The sequence below is a fragment of the Bombus bifarius genome, unplaced genomic scaffold (genome assembly GCF_011952205.1).
Source record: "Bombus bifarius isolate JDL3187 unplaced genomic scaffold, Bbif_JDL3187 scf7180000008162, whole genome shotgun sequence".
NCBI classification, from domain to species: Eukaryota; Metazoa; Arthropoda; class Insecta; order Hymenoptera; family Apidae; genus Bombus; species Bombus bifarius.
This window is the reverse complement of record NW_022884484.1, coordinates 851,639-876,651: the sequence shown is the minus strand read 5'-3', so window position 1 is coordinate 876,651 and position 25,013 is coordinate 851,639. Positions and strand designations below refer to the sequence as shown.

The 25,013-nt window shown below is 37.6% G+C and overlaps 1 pseudogene; it reads left to right on the top strand.

Moving 5' to 3' along the window:
- Positions 1-4,046: 4,046 nt before the first annotated feature.
- The window catches only part of LOC117208825, a 99,429-nt pseudogene continuing 78,462 nt past the window's right edge, over positions 4,047-25,013 (top strand).

Below are 25,013 nucleotides of genomic sequence, written 5' to 3'. Positions count from 1 at the left end.
GACGCTCGGATCGAAAGGGATACCAAACGAACATAAAACGAGTGTAAAGTATTGACATTATCTTTCACGAACGTTATCTCCGAGATCTTCCTTTCTTATGAATTCGAGAAATAAAAAACCTTAAGTACTTGAGAGATTTGGCGCTTCTCGATATCGCGTAGTTGACGCGTGGAAAATTAATAAGAGTCTTCCAGTAAGTAACAATCTTTGCAAGGGAAAGGGAAAGAAAAAGATTCTGTAAGAGTTGTTTTATTTTTACGAGATATCGAATTGCGGAATGATTCTGTGGAAAAACTTACTAACGATTGTTTATCGATAACAACGGTACGTACGGTTTTCAATGAAATTATTAATAGAGAAATTCAACGAAAAAGTAATACACGTGCGTTCTTTCCAAGAAAGAAAGAATGAAGGTTTACAGTAAAATTCGTATTATCCATATTTATTTAACGAGCTTTATTATATGATACTATATTTCAACGTTTGACGTGAAATCGTTACGCAGATTTTCTTTATCGAAGTTAAACTTCAGTCAGAATTTTCTCAAACTGAACTTTGTCGTTTATATCACTCCTTCCGTGAGTTCCTTGTCATAAGCATATTTATCGGTTTCTGGATTATTGATGACACGGACAACCGCGTAACCTTCGAGTTAAACGTTCAACATTAAACCAAATATTCCGAAAACTCGAGACGTTCGAAAGCCTTGACAAAAAGGGGAAACCATAGAAACGAGGGAGGAAACGAAGAAGATGTAAAAAATTGGAGAGCATAGAAAGAAAGAAATATCGTGTGTCGCAACAGCGTGTTTTCTCCTTTTCGTAAATCGAGCGAACGTTAAAAAAAGAAGAGAAAAAGAAATCGTTTCGGTTGGAAACAGGCGAATTCCGCGGACTGGACATCCTCGAAGCCTTTTTAATCGTCGACTGCTAATAGCCCATCGTCGTCTGCCAGGTGAGTCATCGTTCTGCATTCGTTCCATCGGTCAAGCTTGGAGGTGACCCTATGGAGTGATCTCGCGAGGATTGACCCACGAAAAAACGCCGGAAGTCAGCCACGTAATCCACTCGGGCACGCCAAGGCCTTCCACGAGTACGAGCCCTAAACGGTCACCAATTATCGTCTAGCAAGCGAGCGTCCTCCGGCTTTCAATAGCTTTTCATCGTTTGTTACGTTCATACGATGGAACAGCCTCGAATTTTTCGATCTTTTATTCGTTCTCTTATCGATGCATCTTCTGTTTAAAAATCTCAATTTATATGTTCTTCGTCGAAGAACGAACAGATTTTATTCTACGCTACCGACTTGCGGAATAATCTCCTGTCACGTTCTTTATTTTTCATTAGAATAATTCATTACTATGTATATGTACTATGTAGTATGTTTTATTCAGTTTTACAGCTAAGAATTACACTTGCTTTACAACAGCCTACTTTTGCAAAGATATCTTACAGAGTGATTCAATAATATATATACTGCATAATTCATTAAAAAGATCCAATAGAAACGTCAACAAAGGCATAGCTCCATCCATTTTGTCTCTAACACTGACTGCGGTTGCTCTTTCTTTGCCCACTTGGTGAGTCGGAACGATGTGTATCGTATAAACGTCTCATCTATCTGTCCTAAAAATACTCTCTAGCTTATCGCCTTAGTCACAAGCTTCTGGTGCTGCGTAATAAGCCTCTATTATCATGTGACCGTGGTTTCTGGCGATTTTTATCGGCATATGGGAGTCCACCGACTTTTGTTTACGATTTTTCAACGAACGACCATGAGGTTCTCTCGTATCTCGTCCGTAAATGGAAATCCAGCGCCAGTTTCGTGATCATCGTCCACGTCCATTGTTGACAAAGTTTACAAAGTTTGTATAAAGATACCATATTCGACGAACAGTGGAGATAGACTGTGTAGCGGTGCTATAGTACGATATAATTTTACTTATCGATCGTCGTTAATTTAATTCGTTTCGGATCCAACTTCTTTAGATTATAGGAAAAATTTCATTTTATCAGCTACTAACGATAAGAGTACTTGCAGGATGAAATACTTGAAGCTGTCAGTCAACGTGTTAATAAAATGTCAAGCAATTGCAAAAATCCACGAAATATATTACAGCAGACAAGACCGCGAGAAGGCAGACGTGTAAAAGAAGCCACGCGGAAGAGAAGCGGAAGGAGGAGCAAAATGCGAAGAAAACGATGGAACTCCGTGGCGCGTGTTGCGGCATTTGCGAAACGATTTGGTATTATTATTAGTCGAATCGTTGGAATCGCGCAAGGTCGCGTCACCTCGTCTCCTGCCCCTTCGCGGCTCTCTCTCTCTCTCTCTCTCTCTTTCTCTGTGCCTCCTTCCCTTGTATCGTCGTAGTCACGATCGTAAACGCAGGCCCGTGGAAGCGAACGTGGAACGTCCTTTTCGCCGGGTCGACGCTAAAAAGGCGATGACGAACGCCCGAGATTGAAAATTCGGCGCGTGTAGATCGACCTCCTCGTGTCGCGCGAACATCGACCACGTGCGATTAGATCGATCACGGATCGAAACGTGTCGCGGATCGAAACGACAGAAGATAAGAATACACGACGCGAAGCTCCCTCGCGTTCTACCAAGGCCACCTACCAAATTCCCATTGGGGATTATCGCGACAGATTAAGTGTCCGGACATTCGATGTAACACAAGGACCGTATTATTATGGACGATGATATGGTTTGGTAGTTACTACGTAGTCTTGGAAATATTTGCTGTAAGTTGAATGGGGTAAAAATTTCAAATGGGAATTTTGTTATCGGCAAATAGCGTATTATTTAATGGAACGATTAATTTTGTAACTTCTTCTTTGCGTTTAGGGAAGATTAGAGGAAACTTGAATATTTTACATTGGTAAGCATTTCAGATGGAGAGGAAAATCATATCGAGGAGATGAAGATATTAATTGGACAATTAGGCCTGTGATAATTATTTTATATCGTTTGAAAGTTTTGAGAATCAGGTAATTTACAGGCTGAGGAACGAGATAGGCTGTAACATGTACATAGATAAGAACATTTTTCCAAGCGTATTATGTACAAGTTTTGCAAAATTGAGACGGTGTTGAATCTGTTTAATTAATAAATCGAATAGACAACCAGATATTTTACTTATCCTTGAAGATCCAATCAAAAGGATTATTGCTCTTGTCGTAAACTCGCACGGATGATATCTTGTATTTTCTCGTTGCATTCCTCACATTTTCGAAAGGTTTGATTCAAAGCCAAGATTTTGTAGCAGGAAGCAATTACGAGGTCGAAGGTGGTGTGCTGCTTCGACGATAGCCACCGTTCCTGCACTTTGCTAGCGCGTTCCATTCTTTTTTCCGCCTGTGCATTCCCGGCCGTTTCCACTTAACGCCAGAATCCATTTTCCCGTCTATTCGCTTATTTCGCGGCTCGTGTTGCTCCACAGTCTGTGCATATCTTTCCTTTTTCACTTCGAGTGTCGGTGCCTGTCCTCTCTTCTTTTTCTTTGTATTTACCAAAGAATTATGGTTTTACAGTTTCAAACGTTTAATCGTCCCAAATTTCCATTTTTTACTTTTTGTTTACTCTTTAAGAATTTTTATTCTTAATTACAGATGTAGAAACAGTCATCGCGAAATTAATTTTGCGTACAAGTATTACTCGAGAATATAATGCCATACTTTGGCAAAAGTTTTCTAGTAATTGACACATGTGCCTGATGAATAATCGAACTAAATTACGATATAAAGATTTCGTATTACATGTTTGTAAGTGGTTTGTAATATTCCAACTGATTGTTTTTGGTCGCAGGCAAGTTGAAACCGTAAAGGTTGTTGCGTTTCAAAGAGAATGAACGGAATTTATTAAGTTTACTAGAACAACGATTAGTAACTTACAAAGATAAAATAACGATAATAGAGGCGATAGTATTTTTTTGGCTGAAAGGAAACGTTCTTGCGTTGTCGAAATTACATCTTTCTTGCGAACTCTGCTTTTGGAAAACTATTACCGCGACGAATGAAAACAATAATAGAAAAATAAACTGAAATTACGACTTGTGAAAGACTACGATATATAGGATAAATTTTGATCGTATAAACACAGTAAAATAAAATAGTCGTAGGAATAGTAAAGCTTCTTTGGGCGAAGAACATTCATCAAAACTAAATCATCGAAATCGTAAACCTTGTTATACACCTTGCTAAGATTCGAAAACGGTTACAATGGTTACAGTCGCAATGTTGATTTTACGACGCACGTGTCGGTTGCGTCGACCATTTTGCCGTCCAAGGACGGTGATAGCGATTTCGCTTCCTAGAACATGAGGGGTATCGCTGATAACAGGCGCAGTTTGCTTCGAGATCACAGCTCGTCCCGAGGTGACCGGTTTTATCGATTTTCTTCGTAGAATCAACGTTCTCCCGACAACCATCGAAAAAGGATTCTGCGTTGCTTTGCCGAATGCCAGCAATCAACCGGTCAGTCTCTCTATTTTTACGCTCGTAATCGTAAACTTTGTTTAAAAACCACGATAGAAGCCGCGCTACGTTCGCAGTGATCCAAACATTTCGGGACTGAATATGATTTATTATACACCAGAAGCCAAAATTTCGGATCACTTTTCAAATTCTAGGAATTATATCGAATTTTCTACCAATTTTATTATTCATTTATTTCCTCCAATTAACGTTACATATCATCAACGTGTAATTTCTTTTATTTCGATGTATTTGATTCAGTTAAGAAAAACATGCTCTTTTGCTACATGTTTTCATCATTATGGAACATCTAATTGCCGATTTTTGGATGTTAATTAATTGTACGTATGTTTCATTGCATATTTCTATTGTAAAATTAGTATTATATCGTTATATAGAAATGTAACACGACGCGTATCATCGAGCTTTAATATAAAAATGAATTTAAAACGTGTTTCTTTAATCACGAACCTGCAAATCAAAGATGAAATGGTTTCCCAATATGAAGCTAGAGATATAACATTGAAATATCAGGAACGTGGAATAAAATTTTATCGAGTACCGCAACAGAGGACAGTGACGCAATGGAGGCGATCGGATGTGGATCCTTCGCGACGTTTCCGGAACAGCGGCGGTTCCGTTAGGATGCAACGAACTGCGCCGAGTAACTGTAAAGGACTCGGCTGTGCTAACCTGTTGCAGCGGCCAACACGTTACGTCACGGTCGTAATGACGTTTATTAATAACGTCTCTCCGGAGAATGGCCGCTGAATCGCGTTTAGAAAGATTCAGAGATTGTAACAGTAGATACACGAACTGAAAACTTACTACAACCGGAAGAATGATATTGCATGACGTTTTATTAAATTTGTCAGATCACGTAAATTTCTCGTGTACAATATCAAGCGAAACAATTCGTCGATCGAATTATTGCTTGAATATATTTAAAACATAAGTGAGATTTGGAATGCTCGTTGTTTGAACGTGTTTGAGAATGTTTGACTATGAAGAATATTCTGAATGACGATTTTGAGTGGTTTTTCAATAGTACAAAAAGATAGCAAAATACAATAAGCATTATAAATAGCAAATACAAATAGTACACAAAAATAGTAAAAAACATTTTAGATTCGTTAGAATTCCCACCCTCCCTGTGTACAATTTGAATAAAATTATTACATAACCTAATATTCCACATCAAGTTGCCACAACCATTTAATAATGTTGCTGAACTATAAAAACCACGCAGATTTATCAACGTCTGAAGCCTCTTTTAAAACATCAACATTTATCTCTATCTGAGACCCGAGTGAAATGAATGTGAGTAAAAGGAAAGAAATCAAACTACCACTGCTACCACTATATCTTTCTAACACTTTTGTCAAGAATTTTAATCTTCGTAATCGTAACCATAACTGTATCATGGTCACATATTATACTCTATATAACACGATACATTTATTCATGGAGCCACACAGTAAACATACAAATATATCACCTTTGCACATATACGTTTGAGAGGACAAGATAACGGGATCACTGGAAATTGTAAAAATCTCGTACTTGTTGCAATTTTACTACTGGAAGTAACGCGGTGTCATGTGCACTCGACCGATTAATTTCTACGGGTCATCTGCATATTCATGAGGGCGCGATCGCTCGCCTAAGCTTTTCCCACGTAAATCTCATTTCTTAATTGGCTCGTAATCGCGTTCTGTTCCCACTGGTGTAAAGGCGCGAGCATCTAGCCATAGGTTATCTCGTTCGGGAGATAAAAAACGATCACCTGTAAATCCATTACGCTCAGCTTCCTGCCAACAACTCGTTCTAGTCCAAACATCTATTTGCCAACACAATAAAAACGAACATCCCGGACACGCGATTCTCAGAGTTTCGTTTCCCGCCGCTGTTTTAATTTGGTCGAGCAAAAATTCCTTTGTCCTTGCATCGTATCACGTGCTTCCTTTTGCTATATTTATTACTTGCCTTTGTCAATTATTGGATTTTGATTAATTCGATTATTTTTCTTTGTTATTCATTGGAACCGTGTTATTATTTGTTGTTGCTTTATTATCGGTTTTTTTTTTATTTAATAATATCTTGCTGTTTTTCTTTATTTATCACCCTATCTTATGCATAATCGCTATTGTATGTATATCAGAAGCGGATAATTAATCTTGCACAAGATATTCAAGAATGGAGTATCTTTCGTATGAATCTTTATTTTTACTGGGAAAACAACGTGAAAGTTCGTCCTCAAAAATATTCTCAGATTTTTCGAAAATTTAGAGTATAGAATAGCATTTCTATAGATAAATATAGAGATGGTATGGCAGTGTTATAGACGTAAGTATAACGTGAATTTTACGAATTATGTAATCCTAGAATTAATGGTAAGAGTAGCACAATTAAAATAATCAGATCGATCTAACGTTCAAACGGATAGATATGGCGATTAATTGTAATTTTTGATTAATTAGAATCTGTCATCTGAAAGTAACAGGCTCGAAACGAATTTGCGAGTCACGTTGTATCAGATTGTCGTAACTGTATCTCTCGTTCTTCCGTGTTTTATTCCTTCAACCTTTCTATCAGTCAGGGACAAACTCGACGTGTCGTCAGCTGTAATTAGCTTCTGATAAGGCGTTATGTCGCTAAACAGCGATGCCACGCGATTATCTATGCCGTTACGACCATTGATATGCGTAGTAGCGTATTTTGATATCTGATGTTTTGAAAACACAACGTGGTTCTTTCCATTCCAGTAATATCTGATTGCCTGTGTTCGTCTCAAACCTTACGACATCAGATGAAATTTTCTCAAGGGTGGCTCGAAATAAACGAAAACGATACTTGAAACTCGCCTCTTAAAAATTGTAATCGCGTTATAGCTTTAACAATTAGAAATATTAATTGCAAGATACGACACGTAGAAAAATGACTATATTAGCCTATATGAAATATGCAACATCGTATCGTAGAAACAAATATCCGAAGAGAAATCGTAAACTTTAATACAGTTCGCCGTCTATTACCGTCTTATGGATTACTTTGTTACAATACACTCGTGAGCTTAGTTATAGTTTTAGAAGAACATCAATTTGTGTTGCAGGATTAATTTGAATAGCGGAGATTCCACTGTAAACTATTACGTTAATTACAGGATAAAAGTAAAAACTGAGAAGAAAATCATAAATTTCAATATCGAATAGCACGGATTACTCTATTAACCTAGATAAAATATTGAATATCGTGTCGTAAAAATAAAAATCTGAGAGAAGTCATAAATCATAAACTTTATGAACGTTTGTTCTAGAAGAATATCGAATATCGTTTATATTCTAAGATTAATTCGGAGGTTCGACTGTAAATTCTCGGCCCGACCAGGCGCCATCGAAGGCCATCCGACGAAAATTATCTACGAACGAAGCTCTTCTCTCTACTAATGCTCATCCATCACGATAGGTTTCCCGCTCGTAAAAATCCCGGTATCTCCGATATCCAGCGACCTTGAACTTCGTATGGGCGACCCGGTCAGCTTCAGCTCGGACACTGCAAAGCCGGTCTTATCCGCACGGCATATAAATTACGTTATTTTTGCCGCGTTCCGCGTTCGAGCCTCGAGCTGTAAGACGATTACGTGGTGGTGGCCTCGGATAGAAAAAGATAGGAGACGATAAAAGAAAGAGGAAGTCGGAAAAGACGGAAAGAGACGCGATGCCCGACCAGACGAACCTGGAAAATAATTAATCGAATCACGTATTGCGTGGCTCCCACGTGAAACTGTGACCGGACGACTTGGCCTTGAACCGGGCCCTGTCAACGTGACTTCCTTTGGCTTATTCTCGCCTTTTCTTTGTCCTGCTCTCGTTTTCCTCTCCTCGAAAATGTTCCTTGCACGATCACGGTTTGCTGAATTTTCATTTGATACAGCGTTTAATCGAGGAATCTGTAGCGATGAGAAACATTTTAAAAAGCTCTAATATTCACGTGATATTTATCGGAAAGGAAACAAGGTACGACAGTTCATTGGTAGGAACTGTCGGTTGACTGTGAATTCCTAGCAAGTTTGAAAAAGTATTTGCTGTCTGTTTATTTACGCAAATTACTGGCAAGTGGAACTACCTTCTTATTGATATGAATTATAATTACGTGTCTCCATTGTTTGATCAGGAAAAGGCCACAATTTGCATCATTTTTTATCACACCTTTAACCACACCACTTTAATTTTAGTGGTTAACCACACTTCGGTAATTTTAGTGTTAATTCTAAATTGGAAAACCTAGGCCAGGTTACTCCGAATGCTTGAAGCTTCTGTTCTTCTTCTTCGGTCTCGTGTTCGTCATCTTTGTGCGGCTTGTGCTGACACGTGGAAGTAAAGGAATATTTTGGTGGTTTCGTCGGTCCATAGGGTGACCTTGAACTTTTTAGATTCCGTTATGAAATTGACATCAGTTATACATCCGTCTAACAGTTTCTCTTCGTTTGATTAAAACTCTCGTTTACGCTAGTTTACGATATTATTACGAGAAGTTCTTGGAGTCAGGTTATTTTCAGGCGAGTGCGGTTAATGAACGCTGTACGTTTTCGTGGGCGATGTAAAAGTTGGATGATATTTTGCTTTCTTCCTTTTCCTTTTTTTTTTTTTTTTTTTTTGGTTTGTTTCGAAGCTTCCTGCTAGTAACGCAAACGGTAAAACTGTCTTGTAAATTTTTCTGAACAACGAAGGGGTGTGATACGATCGTAATGTTAATGGTATTTGTTCGTTTAGATTGAAACAGCCATTTTCATGGCAATATAAAAATGAGATATTCTTGTTTCTGGTCTCAATATTTCTGGAAACGATGAGTGACGTTTTTTTTTTTATCTTATCTTTCAAAATTTAGCGTATAACAACGTAGTAAAATGGTAATATTAACAATATTTAGATTGAGATCTGCATAGACATAGTTCTCATGAAAATGTAAATATCACGTGTGCTATTTTTTGCATTTTTGAACTTCCATAAATCATGGATAAGTTTTCGCGAAAATATTTACGACTTGTCTGAATGTCTATCGTATGTAACGAAAATGTAGAATAAGATTTAGGTAATATTTGGATTTAGATACGAATAGTCAGGGTTAGGTAGCTATTTCAGTAATTTTCACGTTTGTAGTCATACGAACTAGTGATTACCGATGCTAATAAATAGTAATTGATAATAGTCGTTAGGTAAGCATGTAATTTTCTTCTGAAACTTATATATAACGATATGGAATAATGGAATGGTAATAAAGTTTAGATTGGAATAATTACGTTAGTTAGTAATTACCAGTGATTATATATTTACAATCATTCGGATATAGTTACGTTTTATAACCGTGCGTAATCATTACACTTGACAATAAAAAATAATCGATTATAGATAAGGTAATAGTCGTTAGGTAACTGTTAGGTAATAGACAATAGGAGCTACTGCTTTTAAGTTAGAATGAAACCTATGTAGCCTTAGATCACTAATGATAGTAGTAAAGAACAATGTCTAAAGTAATCAATTTGATACTCGTTTAATTATTCAATGACACTCACTTCGTCTAACTCAGATTTCAGTAATATGTATATATTTGAATCATTCATGATTGTTCCTCATTATACAATGATAATGTAAAAGCACTTGCAATTAGCTGAACTTATCAAGCATAAGCATGCGATACACACGTTCTTTGAAATCCTTGACTGGAACATTATACAATCAATCCTTTAAATTATTCCAAATTAGCATAAAAAATACAAGGACAACCAACTAGAAACGAGTTATCGAGTTATTATTGTCATCAAACTTCGCCGGCTTCTGTACAGATCGAAAAATGTCGGAAATCGTTAAGTTAAATTGTTTAGAACTTGAAGAAGTAATCTTCAAACGACGTCTTTCTACATCAATTGCCTTCGTTAGATAACGAGGTCTAGAATTACGCCATATAAATATCGTTTACCTTATTCAATCACTCATGGCCAAGCATATTTTCTGAACCATTTATATCCACGTTTAATTTTTTCACTGCTCTAAACTCGCAAAGAAACCTGAGGAATTTCCGGAATACCTATCGATATATTTGCTACAATATACAGTCAGTTTTTAAGTTAAACGTTCGAAAGATTTTTCAAGAAAGATAAAAATTCGATTCAGAGAAATTTACGAGCGAGATTCTGTTCGACACCGATGATTCACGTTACCTACGAAGAGTTAACGGTCTGTACGTACACGAAACACGTGGCACATTCTGGTATTGTTGGCCGATCAACTAGATGTTCATCGCATGGCGCTATAACAACGCGTGCAATCGATTCATTCGATCGATATGACTAAACAACATCGATGGGATCGTGTACTCATGGACTTATGCTCGCGTTGGATATCGTCGCCGGTGTCATACATCGTCGGGTGAAACGGTGGCTGTCAGAATAACAGGAAATCAGACACTGACGAGCACGGCATCGATGTTACCAAGCTTCAGTTTAGTAATTGCGACACCAGCCGGACGATAACGCCGTCGACAGGTGATTACGAATATCAGGTGTCTTTACACATCCGTTGTTTGCCGTATGACACCGTCGATGTTTTTCGATCACCTGCGAACCATCGGCGTGCACAAACCGTCGACTGAAAATTTTCCTTCGGGTTGACGACTGAGTTTTAAACCTCTTTCAGCAAATCGGATCAGATCGATAATCTAACTAAAATCTCACCTTCGAACTTCTTTCTGTCTTATAGCTGACTTACAGCTCGCAAAGTAGACTTACAATGAAACAGCTGTATAATTCAACAGAGACACAGATAACTATATAATACAAATTCTATATAATATCGCCATTAGATGATCAAATAATTCGATCGTGAAATAATATCCCGTTCTGCTCTGTTAAAGTTCGACAAAATCTCGATTCACCAAAAAATGTCCAGCCCTGAAAACACCTATACCTCAAAAATCATTCTTATTTTCTAATCGTTATAAAATTACTCGTCCAGCAAAAATCCAACATCCATCTCTCTACGATGCATCTTCCTTCGACAACCTGCAACGTACAACCTCCTTCTCGTTTCCACGATTACGAGACATTTGATTATTCGCGAAGCAAACACGATCAGCGAACACGTGTACGCGATGAATCGTCCGTGCAGAATCTTCGGCCCTCGTTCAGCGTAAGAAAGGATTGACCTCGATGGCCGGTCCCTGAGTAATCACGGTCGTCTCCTTTGGCGAACCGAGAACGAACTTTTTTTCAGTGGCGGGTGCACGCTGTTCTCTCCCTCTTTCTCTTTCTCTCGTCGCCGTTTCAGCAGCCAGCACGGCTTGTGTCAACGGCCTGGCCACTATTCAGCGCAAGTGCGGGCCGCTGGTCAGCCGCTGGCGCGGGCGTCGCGACGAGAGAGTGGCAGAGGTCGTTGCCACGGCGCCCGAGCCTCTTCTTCCGAGCTCGTCCCCCTCTCGTCCAAGCCTCACACCCGACTTGATAACGTATTGTTTCGCGTTCTTTCGAGCGTTCGCCAAGCGTTCCTCTAACCCCTTGTCGTTCGCCGCTTGAACTTGACGCGGTGAACTCGCGGTCTTGGTCCTTGCACCAACGCCGATGACATCGTTTCTTCGATCATCGATCCGTAAATGATAGTACCGAGTAATCGATTCAGTGATCGTTGATCGATGATACTAAGTGTTAGAGCCTCGATGTGAGCTGGCTGATTTTCAAACTGTCGCAGTAGATCGTAGTATATGAAATTTCTGATTTTTTGACCATTTATGATCTTAGTGAATTGTACGAAGGATGTACTTGTGTATACAGTCTTGAGAATATACGGGTATATCGCGTGAACGTTACTTGAACACATTGCAGAGAGATTGGTATTTCGTGTGGATCGTATGTTGCAAATTTGAATGCGGATCTTAATGATATTGTTAATATATTAGGAGCATACATTTTGTTTATCATACGAGGTACGCGATAAACGTCGTTTCTTCAAGTTTTTATTCTGCGCCCTGTTTTCTGTCTAATTTTGAAGATGATATGGAAATCATTTTAGGACTTTTGAGCGGAGATTAGGTGTTTCTATAAATTACAATGCTCGATAACTCAAGCGTAGGATAATTACAGCTGCTATTCGATCGATCTAAAAACTAAATGGAGAACTGTTTTATGCTATGGAAGAACTAACTTAAAAGGAGTAAATACATCGACGTGGTAGATTAATGTAGAAATTGTTTCGCATTTGGAATAATTCTTCGAATTCAGAAAAATTCTCGAGAAACACAGCATGCTTTAAAGTGGTTCAAACGACGATGATCGCCGCTATTCTCGCAATTTCGCATCTTCGGTCTTCGATGTGATAAATTCCTCAAAAGTAGCTAAAATTCCAAGAATATCATTCTTCTACTGCGAAAACGCGAAGAAATCACATACGATACGCGTATACCCTATAATTTCCATTCGATTAGCCCTAAAGCAACCCTTCAAACGTCTAATCCTCGAGAAACTATATACACGGGATTTTCCAATCGCGAAAACCAAAGTTACAGTTTCGTTTGCTCGATCTGCATTTACTTTCTCCCGGGTTTATTCGGTTTCTTTCTTGGAGCGCGGCGAATAGTCGCGTTTCTGTTTAGAAAGTGGGGAAATTGAAACGCAACCCGGGATAAAGAAAACGTTTAATCAATTCGTGAAAAAGGCGACGGGTGGAGGAAAAAGAGGCGGCTGGTCGCAGCTGGAGCGAGCGAGAAACGGCGAAAGGGGCTGAAGACAGTGGAAGAGGGACGAAGCGGGCTCTGGGCGCCGCGTGGCAACGACCTCCGGTAACTCTCGCGCTTTTTCACCGCGAACGAGTTACGGGGACGCGAGATTTTTCTCCACGGCCGCTGCTCACCGTTAATAACGCGAACGTGAGAATTGCGTCACCGACTATCGCGTTCGACTCGGAAACCAAATGTATTTATAGGTGAGTCCACGCGTGTGTCCGCTCGTGTGATGCTTCAGATCGACGACGAGATTAATAATTGGTTTGTGGTATTTATTTGTTCATCTATTTATTTATTATCAGTTTATCATTAGGAAAAGAAAAATTCGTTTAGCGAAGCGAGAAAATATACGAAGCAGACAGGACAGGTAAGATAATAAAACATGAGATAAAAGAATAAAATATAATAAGTAAGAAGAAGTAACCAGGGTATACGACTAAGAATTAAGAAAGAAAAGATATAAAGTCTGTCTTAAGGAGGATCTTAGAGATCCCATAGGTTGACTAAATATCGTATATCGATTTTTCGATGGAGAGATGTTAATGAAATTCGTCGTGTTATTAACACAGCTATGGTATGCATACGCGGTTCGATGTTGCTCGAACGAAAGCAATTATTTCACATTCTTCTGCAAGTTACATTTATGGAAGCTAAATATGCGATTGAAGGACAAGTTATAGAACCTCTAAGAATTTTATATACGAACGTAATATCGCGTATGATTCGTCTATAGAGTAAGGGTTAAAGATCCAAGCCCCTAGTAATATGATCGTTGTTGCGGAAAGTAAGTGGTATACATCTGCCAGGCAATGTTGAAAATTTGTATCGAACACTCTCTATGTCTCTCGTGCGAGATTTACAATATTCTAAGATGTCTGGTCAATTGACAATGAGAGAAAAATAAATAATTCCAAGAGTGTTCTTTCTTTTAGAAATTTAGATATCCTATGAATTAGACCTAGAGATTTATAGCCACGAGAAACAATGTTTCCGTAGTGTGTTCTAAAAATAAGATCGGATAAAAAAATAATGCCAAGATCTTGTGACATTGCTCGGATACATTAAGCATTTCTCCATTAACGATATAATGAAATATGAAATTATTTTCTATATATCATTATCGAACATTGTTAATTCAAGTGGTGGAAGAGATACATATATAATCTCGTGTTTACGAGTCACACGCAATTTGTTAATAGTAATTACATTCCTGTTGAAATAAATTAACTACGAACAATAATACAAGCAGTGGTACGGAATTGAAAAATAAATAGAATGTATTATTCATTACTTTTCGATCTTATCTCCAATGATTTACAACTTTTTATAATAACGTAATTTTTCCTATCAATTCAACTATCAGTACAATCGTAGACGCAGTCTTTAACGCGTTTGTCCCCCATGGGAGACTTCAGCCATGTGGATCGCGTGAATCAGCTCATCGAATACATGATACATAATATTTAATAGGTGAACAAAAATCTCTGTATAGGCTCTGTTTATTTATATTCATAAAAATCTATGCATAAACTCTGTTTGTTTAGTTAATGCTTATTATTATTCAGAAAAAATTTTGATTTCCATAAATGTCCGCAGTCTAGGCACTAATTAGCTATTATGTTTTTCTATCAGTTGTACTTTACACGAAGAGCATACCGGTATCGATATACTCGATCGATGTATCATCGAGGCCGACAGGCGGGCCAGTTAATACGGATCACCGATCGCTGGTCACGGGTCAAAGGTTCGACGGTCCTGTGAACGCGGCATAATCGTCTGCCGGCAAGCGGGCGGCGGTGTTCGAGCAGGCGCAAATGTGACCTAATACGGGGGCAGTCACCTCTGCTTGCTCCATAGTGGCACGTTTGCGAGAGGGTTCTATTTGTATCTCGTTACTTCCGAACAGCCGTTTCGACGACATCGCAGAACCATTTATCATGAACTTCGATCTTCTGTCATTGGATTTCTTTTTTTTTTTCTTTCTTATTAATAGAAACTCTTCGCGCATTCTGTGTAAATCGAACAATTAACATTTGACGTATTTCGCGGTGATCGCGAAAAAATACACCTATTTTAAGCTCTTTCGCTTAATCGTCATGTAGTACGTTTCATTTAAATGTAAAATTCTTATATTTCGATTTGAAATTAAAATGAAATATCCTATATTCGCATAATTGAACTCGTCAATGCGATTCATATCTTTACAAACATAAATAAAAAAATGAGGTTTAAATGCAATACATGGAATTTTCCATATTTTCATACTTTTTCTTATTCTCATAATGCGGAATAAACGTTCGTAGTCTGAATATAACAGGACGACGACATAGAAAAGTGTCTTTTTATTCGACTGGCGAGAAACGCGTTGCTTCGAAGAATTATTAATTATTAGAGAGAGAAAAAAAAAAGAAAATTCAGTATTTAGGATTACTCATTATATCTGTAGAGACGCCTGTTTGGGGTGAGGGAATCATCTTAGGAGGGGGCAGCACGAATTCTGTCAGTCGCGAATCGGCACTCATGCGAATAAGACGGTATTCTATCTATTCGGACTATCGTTTCCAACGTATTTCGTGTCTGCCTGAAACTTTCGTTGTTCGTTATTTCGTTTCATTCTGTCAATTCTACTTTTTCTAACATACTACTGCGTGATAAAACTGTTCGAACATGATAAAAGGAATTAAATCAGATTTAATTAGATCCGTATCGATATGTAACTTATTAGTGGTATTCCGGTACTTGGAAAGGGTCAAGTTTAAATTGACGAGCAACGACCATTGCAAATCAAATTAACACGTGTCACATGTTTCGTAGGAAGGCAGTTTCGTTTCTTCTTTCCCAAGCAACTTTCCAATTACTTCATAATTGCTTGTCTAAAGAATCGTTTCAGATCAAACATCATTATTTATTTCGTTAATTCCAATTCCCATAACCAGTACAATACGTTAAAGTTCTTCTAAATGCAAAACGAACAAACAAACAATTACATGACCAACCCAACATTTTCTTTATATTCAAACATCGACGATATTTCAATGACCTGAACCAAAGAATGTTCACTAGCTACAAAAATTATTTATATTCGCTGTAACCAAGTATATTAAATTCCGTGCCATTAGTACCTTCGTATAACTACGAAAAATTGATACTGTGAAAACGAAATGTATGACCTGCTAGACAAAAAAAAAAAAAAATAAAAAAGAAAGAAACGCTTCGTTAGAAAATAAATACGGTATGTACAAATACTGTTTGTACGTATTATATAAAATGGACCAGCTTGATAGAGGCAGTAGAAAGAATAGCGTCGTCTGTCGTAAGTAGAACGTACAACGCGTGTGCGTGGAGTTGGCGATGTGACGTCGATTTTCAGGCGATCAGCTCCGGCATTCGATACACTTGTGGTTTCAATTAACGTGGATAGGCAAAGAGGCTATCGTGGAAGTCGTTCGTGACACGATTACAGATATCACGTGATTTTTGTCGAGACCTATTTGTCGATTGAACCGCGACGAACACTCGCAATTATACGGTCTACCGTTCGAAAACGAGTTGCCAGTTCGTTCACCGTACGTTCTATGGCCCTCTATTTCCTCTCACAGGAACTCTCTCTCTCTCTCTCTCTTCTCTTCCTTCTTCCTTGTCCCACCCTGGCCACGCTGGAGTACTTAACATACTGCTCTCGATACATTTTTAGGCGTGCTCTCAAACGTATTTTATGTCGAACGAACGAGCATGAAGGGGCGGACGTGTAGCATGCGCCAGCCACACGCGTTTCTCGATCCTTCGTTCGCTGCGAATTTCTTTTATCTTCGCTTTTCTCAACGAACTATCGATCTTTGGTACCAGCGAGCGAAATGGTATTCGGCGATCGAAAGTGATCGACTTTTTGCGAATCGCGCGCTCCATCGAAGTCAGGTTGAAGAAATTGCTGAGAAACCGCGAAAGAAAGGAATGATCCATTTCGAGTGTCACTTTCCTTCATATTTGTATCTTGTAATTTGATCGTACGTAATCTACGATATGTAGCTTGTTTGAACTTGGTGATGTGTTATTTATGGTTATATCTAGGTTTCAGAAGATCATAGATCGTCAGAGCCTGGAAAATGATTTACGAACGAATGTGAGATATAATTTGCAATCTCTCTTATGTTGATACCGTGTTGTTTATACCGTTTAAGTACTTTCGTGCTAGCTAATTACGAATAACAGAGTATTTTATTCTGCTAGAATATTTATCACATTCTCTTTATATTCTATTTATCGCGAAGCTACAACTTCGCTAGTGTCGTAATCGGACGAGGTAGATAATTACAAATTCTAGAATGAATATGTAAATACATTCTTCTAACACTGTCTTTCTGCTATGAAATCTACGCAGTTGCGTGATTTACGAGCGTTATCTAATACAAATATGCCCAGAGGCCTGTTCCACTTCCATTACCGCCACCCCCTCCCTCCGAAAAAAAACGAAAGTGACTTTGAAGAAGCGAAACACCCAAACGGTATTCGAACAGAGAAAAAGATCTCTCTTAAAAAATTCTTCGAAAGAGCCATCAAATCCTATGCACCGATTCATCTGGATTGAAAGGAGGTATAAACAAAAAAAAAAAAAAAAGAAAATAGAAAAGAAGAAAGAAAGAAAAAGAATGGAAGCGTATAGTATAACAAACCCCGAACCCGACTCGCACGTGTCAAAATACCTCGAGCGCGTGGTTTCCGGAGAGCAGCGAGAAAGGCGAACGATAACGAGGGCGCCGTCATCGCGAATTTACGTTCCTGCCGTGAATTTACGAGCTACAGGGTGGCGCAATTAGACGGATTAAAAGCACGACCGAGACGGGGGATAAATAAAATCGCGGCTGCCGCACGGAAAAGGAATAATGTCACGAGAGGAAAGAAGAGAGAGAAAAAGAGAGTGAGCCGACAGCGAGAACGTGTGTAGAAGCGTGTACAAGGGAGCAACGACCGCGCCAGTCCGCAGATTCCGAGCAAGGAACTCTGCGAGTTTCGCGCGTCCACTTACCGTACGCGATACGTACGTACAGTGTATTCAAAGGGGGCAAAAGGTACGTTTTTGGGAATTTATTAGATGAGCAGATTTTTTTCACAATTATATTTTCATAGTAGAAGCGTTGAAATGAATAATAACGTTCTGTAAATATGTACAGTATCGATCACTGATAGGAAAACTATGATGCGATAGTCGAAGAGGTCCGGCGATTTTCCGATCAAATTGTATTGTACCATCTTTCGAGATCTTGAGAAGTTGAATAATTTAAGGATTAACGATGATGGGAGAATGGATGGATGATCGATACGGTAAATTTTCGAATTTTATGGGAAGAGTTCTTATTGCGTTACGAGAAGTATTGTTTAGGTATGAGAAAAGGAATTGTGATTTATTATAGCTTTTTCTTATACGATCGAGACTTATATCGATCGATAGTGCAGCGATAACTTGCGATGCAGTGACGATAAACAGAATGAAATTTGAATGGTAAAGTTTAAAACGCTGAGGAACGAATACATGGATATTTACATACACCTGAGATACTTATATAAACTAATTCGAGAAAGTTGCAGGAAAAGTGAAATCATATTAAGCCATATTCTATTTCCTGTCCGAGGGATACCACAAATGAAAAATCGCGCGAACATATATAATTACTTGAACGTATTTTTTCAATGTTACGCTTAATTACTACGAAGTTTCTATATTACGTTTTCAGACACATGTGTCGATCGCGACAGATTCGGGTGAATCGAGTACTCGTGAGACATAAAAAATATAGTAACGTTAAGACAAAAAGGTTGTATAGAAAATGAGTATATAGAAAGACACTCACCCGGTATATCGTTTAATTTCTGTTAACGTCGGAACGTCATAGCAATTTCGCGATGTATCGCAATCAACCACAAATAATTAGAATATCCAACGTTGTAATCACACGTAATTTATCATGAAACGATTCTCACGTACTGTAATAAATTAAATACACATATTTGTCAGTAAACAAAACTTACAATCAATATATCAAATCTATGCGATTCTCAATTTCACGTTTTACCATAATTAAATACAATCAACATTACGATCAGTCGGTTAATTACAAAATTTCGGCGATATCTGATATTACTGTTTACTATCAATTACTTTATTATAAAATCATTTTCATAAATAATAATAAATTTAGTTTATCGCTAAACCAGCTTCATACCGTACAATATAACAACATAGTATTAATAATATAAAATCTACAGAAAGTTTCTAAAATTGCACATTTACCATGATACACCCACGCGCACATTATCCTTACGATCAAAATCCATACGATTCGTAAATTCATAAATTCATCCATCATTAACCCGATGCAGTGATCCAAATTATCATTCGACTCCGGAGGAAACGTCTTTTCACTCGTCGTCGGTCGGCCGGAAATTGGACCACGGTAACGACACGGAATTTCTCGCGTAGTATCGCGAGCGTAATCGCGAGGCGCATGACGCTACGTAGCTCGTATTCGAACGCAAGCGAAACCGTGTCGGTCGTTGAACCGGTCCGCACCGACGCGATGTAAACTACGCTTCGGTATCCATCGACGCTTCATGGTGAGAGTACTCCCTCTCTTTCTCTCTCCTCTTTCTCCTCTTTTTTCCATTCCTCTTTCTCTCTATGAATTTTATCCAACGCGTTCCGCGCGTGAAACCCGCCCCTCGCGATGTTTATGGAAAAAAAAAGATGTCGCTCGAATCTAGTTCATGCTGCGCGACTCTTCACTTCGTTTTTTTCACTCGTTTTTACCTCGTCTGCTTTTTTCCTTTTATACGTCTGTTTGTTTGTTACCGCTAGAGAGCAAGCTGCACTCCTCGTGCTCGAATTTGTTTCACGTTCGAGATATCGTCGATTTTTACGATTTTTACGCCCAGGTTTGACGTCTCCTATCCCTTTCGAGATCATGGAATTGACACTGTAATTAGTTCATTGGTTGTCCCTTTGTTAAGTAACAAAAAATATATCAGAAAGGGTTAGAAACAGGATTTCTATTATTTGAAAAAGACAATAGTTTCTCGTAGTGATATAAGATACTTGAATTTCTTTAGGATCCATAAGGATCCATAGGATTTCACTGAGAGAAGAAATAGTAGCAAAAAGAATATCGAACGAATTCTTGAAATTCCTTTTCGTCACGGCAATGTGAATCGAGCGCAGATCAATAATGTAAATTTTTTTTAAAGTTATGTAGATTTGCAAAAATTCGTATTTGTATGGAGATGGTTTAAAAAAATGATTAAAATAAACGAAGCAAATAATTAAGGTACTATGTTTTGCATATTTTATGTACTTTTATATACTACGTACATTGTATGCATCTTATTATTTAGTGGAATAATAGAACAATAAATTTATTTAATCATTTCTATACAATATTAGCCTCTGTGTGAAAAACTTTAAATCATATGACCCATCCTGGTGATCGTAATTCGAAACGGAGCACGAAAACGACTCAAAGTCCCAACGAGACTACGCGTTTCGGGATGACGAAAATATACCAGTTAAGGAGCACGGTCAACGACCCTACTGGCTTCTTCCTATGCTACGCGACGTAACGCCTTGCTGATGTGTTTCCGGGAACCCCGAGACCGATTAATTAGACGGCAGATTACTCCATAAATTAGGCCACCTTACTCTCGATAATTCTCTTCCTTCGTCTCGTAAATCGCGTCGCGTGCCACGTCATTTAAAACCGTCCGCGAAATAGAAAGACTAACGCCCTCGATTATCTTCTCTGGATAACCCGTTCTTGCGTTATGCTTGCTCATATTTTTTCGGTATGATTCCATCTTTTTACTTCCTTCTTTTTTTTTTTTTGGTGTTTATTCGACCTAAATTAAAGTAGCTGCGAATCGTGCACATAATCGATATCGTTTGTCGAATCTTGCATTTAATAGCGTATCTAATTAATTTTCATTTTATGCGCAACGGATAAAATAACCGATTAATAATTGCAAGTGCAAATTCGATAGATTTTACATTTTCATTTTTGGAGATTTGAGGAAGAATCGTTTTTTTATGTATTACGAGCAATAAACATTTGTTATCCTTATGTAATCTATTTTGTCGTACGTCTTTTATTTTAATTTCCTTAGCGCAGATCTTGTGCTACTTATCGGTCCATAAAATTGAAAAATGAGCATCTCAACGAATATAAATAAAATAATCGCGTGGCAGAAAATATATTTACTATAGAATTTTAAAATACATTATATTAATTTATTATTCTTTCAAAACGATTCGACCAAAATTCTAAATACAGTTCTGTGAAATGTGAGAGTTAGGAGCAGATACGATGGTCGGTGAAGAAAAGTTTAAAATTCATACTTGTGTCTGATAACTACGCTACATTGATACTAGTGACATTGTACTGACCATTTTTTATGCTGATAATAATCATCGGTAAACTACGGATTTTTACGCAAACCAATATTTTTCAGAATATAACAAAAAAAAAAACTGGTATCCTGGTAGAGAATTGCCTACCAAGCATTATACAAAACGCTATCTATACTTTGGATATTTTATATATTTTTCCATATTACGCGCATTCTGTGCAATTTTGCACTTTCAACTTTCTGAAAATAAAAATCTCGTCATTTTCAATTTACAATCGCAAAGAAAACCTAAAGAAAGATCCACTTTTTCAACTTTCGTTAGAAGGACCAATTAAAAAACAAACGTCGTCACGCTGAAACGCTTTAATTATTATTCACCCTGCTTTTTATATTAACTTTTTACTTTTTTACTTTTTACGTAACTAATTTATTTAGAAGTTCGATCGTTCAGGACGATCGTCATACGCGATCGTTTCATGATTTTTAATCGACAACCGCGGTTACGTTCAGTTGTCGGCCGAATCATCGATTTCAATGCGAGTGACCCTCGAAAATTAGGCATTATGTCGATGGTTATCGAGTTACGCTTCCTCCGCCTGGTCGTTAACCCTTTTCTTACCTTTTCCACTTCGAGGTCATGGGTTACGCTTGACCTTGGATATTCCACGGTGGAACGATCACCATTGTCGGTTACCATTGTTCAATTTCTACGAAATTCCGTTGGAATAAAACGGACATACGTTTCGCTTCTCTTTCAGTGTCCAGATATCGATCGTATTGAATATCCTACTCCATTTCTTTTTATTTTCTTATGGGTTGGTCATTGTACAATATATGTCTTACCCGTTAGATACTCGTGCATAGACTGCGGATATTTATGCAAATTCGTACTTTTATCAATACGATTAAAAAAATGGAATTTATGGTGAGAATTGTTTTATTTAATATTAAATTAAATAGCATAGAAAATACTGTACTTTGGATATTCCATATATATTTTTATGTTTAGTACAGAACACGTTGCTCTTATATTTATCATCCCCACAAGTCCTAAAAAATCATCGTAATACAAAAAGGTACAGCAAGAATGCTACAGTCGTGGAAATGAGGAGGATCCAATCAAATATTCATTAATATTCCCACAACATGCCGTTTCCTCCTCCGAATAAACCCAATTCCACCTCGATCGCATCTTCCTTGTAAAATACCAATTCATCATCATTACGTCATTCTCAACCGACGTAACCTTTCCGGATAAAACGAGTATGAATGTACCTCTTCAGGAAACAACGTCGAATACGCCAATTACGATCATTTAATAATATATCAAGTTGTGGTTAAAGGTGTTCCAAAATGCTGAGAAACAGTTTAAGAGGATAGAAGCTGGAAAATTGAGTTAGGGTAACGCGAAATGTATTAGAGTAGTTTTAGTTTCACACGTTGACTGGCAGACGAATTTTATATATTTTGAGAGCCATAATAGACTCAACTGTACTAGGCCGTAAGATTTAATTCTTGCAAAATATTATGTCGCATTTGTGCGATTTTTCTTGTCAGTGTTATCAAAATCATTCGTATTGTTAAAAATGTTTTTGGTTCATGAGATACATCTTACGTTAATTATTCCAAGAAGTCGAGCAACACGAGCCATTTTATTGATCACAGTGACAAAAAAAAATAAAATAAAACGCGATACGTAAATTGCTCCACGAGCGAATCTCGATAAGAGAGAAACTTGTTTCAGAATTTCGTCGAATTTTCGATAAGTCTGTTTCGATCTCCACGGAAAATATATTCGCTTCCTGTCTAAATTTGGTCGGACCTACCTAATTCAACTCAATTATAAACTTTCGTAAAACATTCACCGTCCTTCTATCTGTCAGTCTATTTCAATGATATCAGAAACGAAAGACTGATATAACTAGCGGAAAATCTGCGATTTTATGTGGTCGACAAGCTTATGTGGCCGGTTGGCTAAAAACGACCAAATGCTTGACGAATGTAAAATAAAAGAACGTATAGCAGCATGGAATTCTATTCCTATTTCTGTAGAAAAAGGAATCTTATAATATGGAAAAGTTATTTTGTTTAAAACACGTGTCTATTATATCTGCAAAATTTAATCTGCAAAATCCCAATTTACATTTCCACCAATGGCTATAATACATTCTGAAATATTTTTAATTTCCTTTCACTCCAATCTATCTTACAAAATCACTATCTTTATTGCACATCGATATCAATGTGATGGAAAAATTACAATAAAAAAGAAATGGTTCGTTACTGTCAAAGTTAATAGATAAGGATAAAGGCAAAGTTAATATTTCGTTACTAAATCGTGGAGATTTGTGCATTTTCAACAAGTATAAACGTGCACATAAATTGCACAAAGGTAAGTGCAAATGCGAAAATACATACCTTCGTTCAACTCTCGCCTCTTTATCACTGCATGTAAAATATCCTACAAATATTTGTAATATAAATAAAATAATATTTGCAGAAATATCCAGAATCTGGTCGTTAGCAAACACTGGTCATAAATAAGAGTTATCTTGTTCGTGGTATATAGACAGCGTATCTTTCTATAATTATGAGAAATTGAAAAATACAGAAACGCGTATGACATGCGCGTAAACGTAAAATATCTTTAACGTTTCATTGTCAAAACAGATCTCTGACTAGGTCTCTCTCTTAATTGTATCCACGAAAATATGAATTTACATGAAAGACCAGTGTATTTCGGTTACAAGGAGACGGTTTAAGGGAAGAGTGAAAAGTAACCTGCTTCACCTTCGACACGCGCGTTTGCCAGCGAGCTGGCCCGCGTCACTCTTCATTCACGAGCATAAATAAAGGCGATCGTTGAACCCGGCTCACGGAGTGTCAGAAAAGTAGCCAAGCTGTGGCCCATTTGCATTTCACGTTCGAATACAACGGGCTTCGTTAGACAACTACCGCACACCTTGAATTCCAGTTGTGACGAAATACATAACTCCAATTCTCTGATCCCCACGAAGAAAATGGATAATTCCGTGTAATTGCCTTTACGAGAATCGAAGTGACTTAATTCTAAGAAATTCTATTTTAATTCGTATTTTATATCTCGTATTATACGCAGAATAAAGATTGTAATTAGATAATATAAAATTATGTAACTTAGCTTAAGTTGTCTCGATTAATTTACGTTTATGCGAATTGGAATTTCTATGTATGAGAAGTCGAAAGAGATAGAATCTAGATAAAAATTTGTTTCATTTATTAATCGTTTTCGTTTACTCTTATAGCACGTTTATTACGCACTGTTTGCTTGTACGTATTGATCCGAATAATTTGTCATTTTTCATACTTCTAACACTCGCGCTTGAAATTTTATATCAT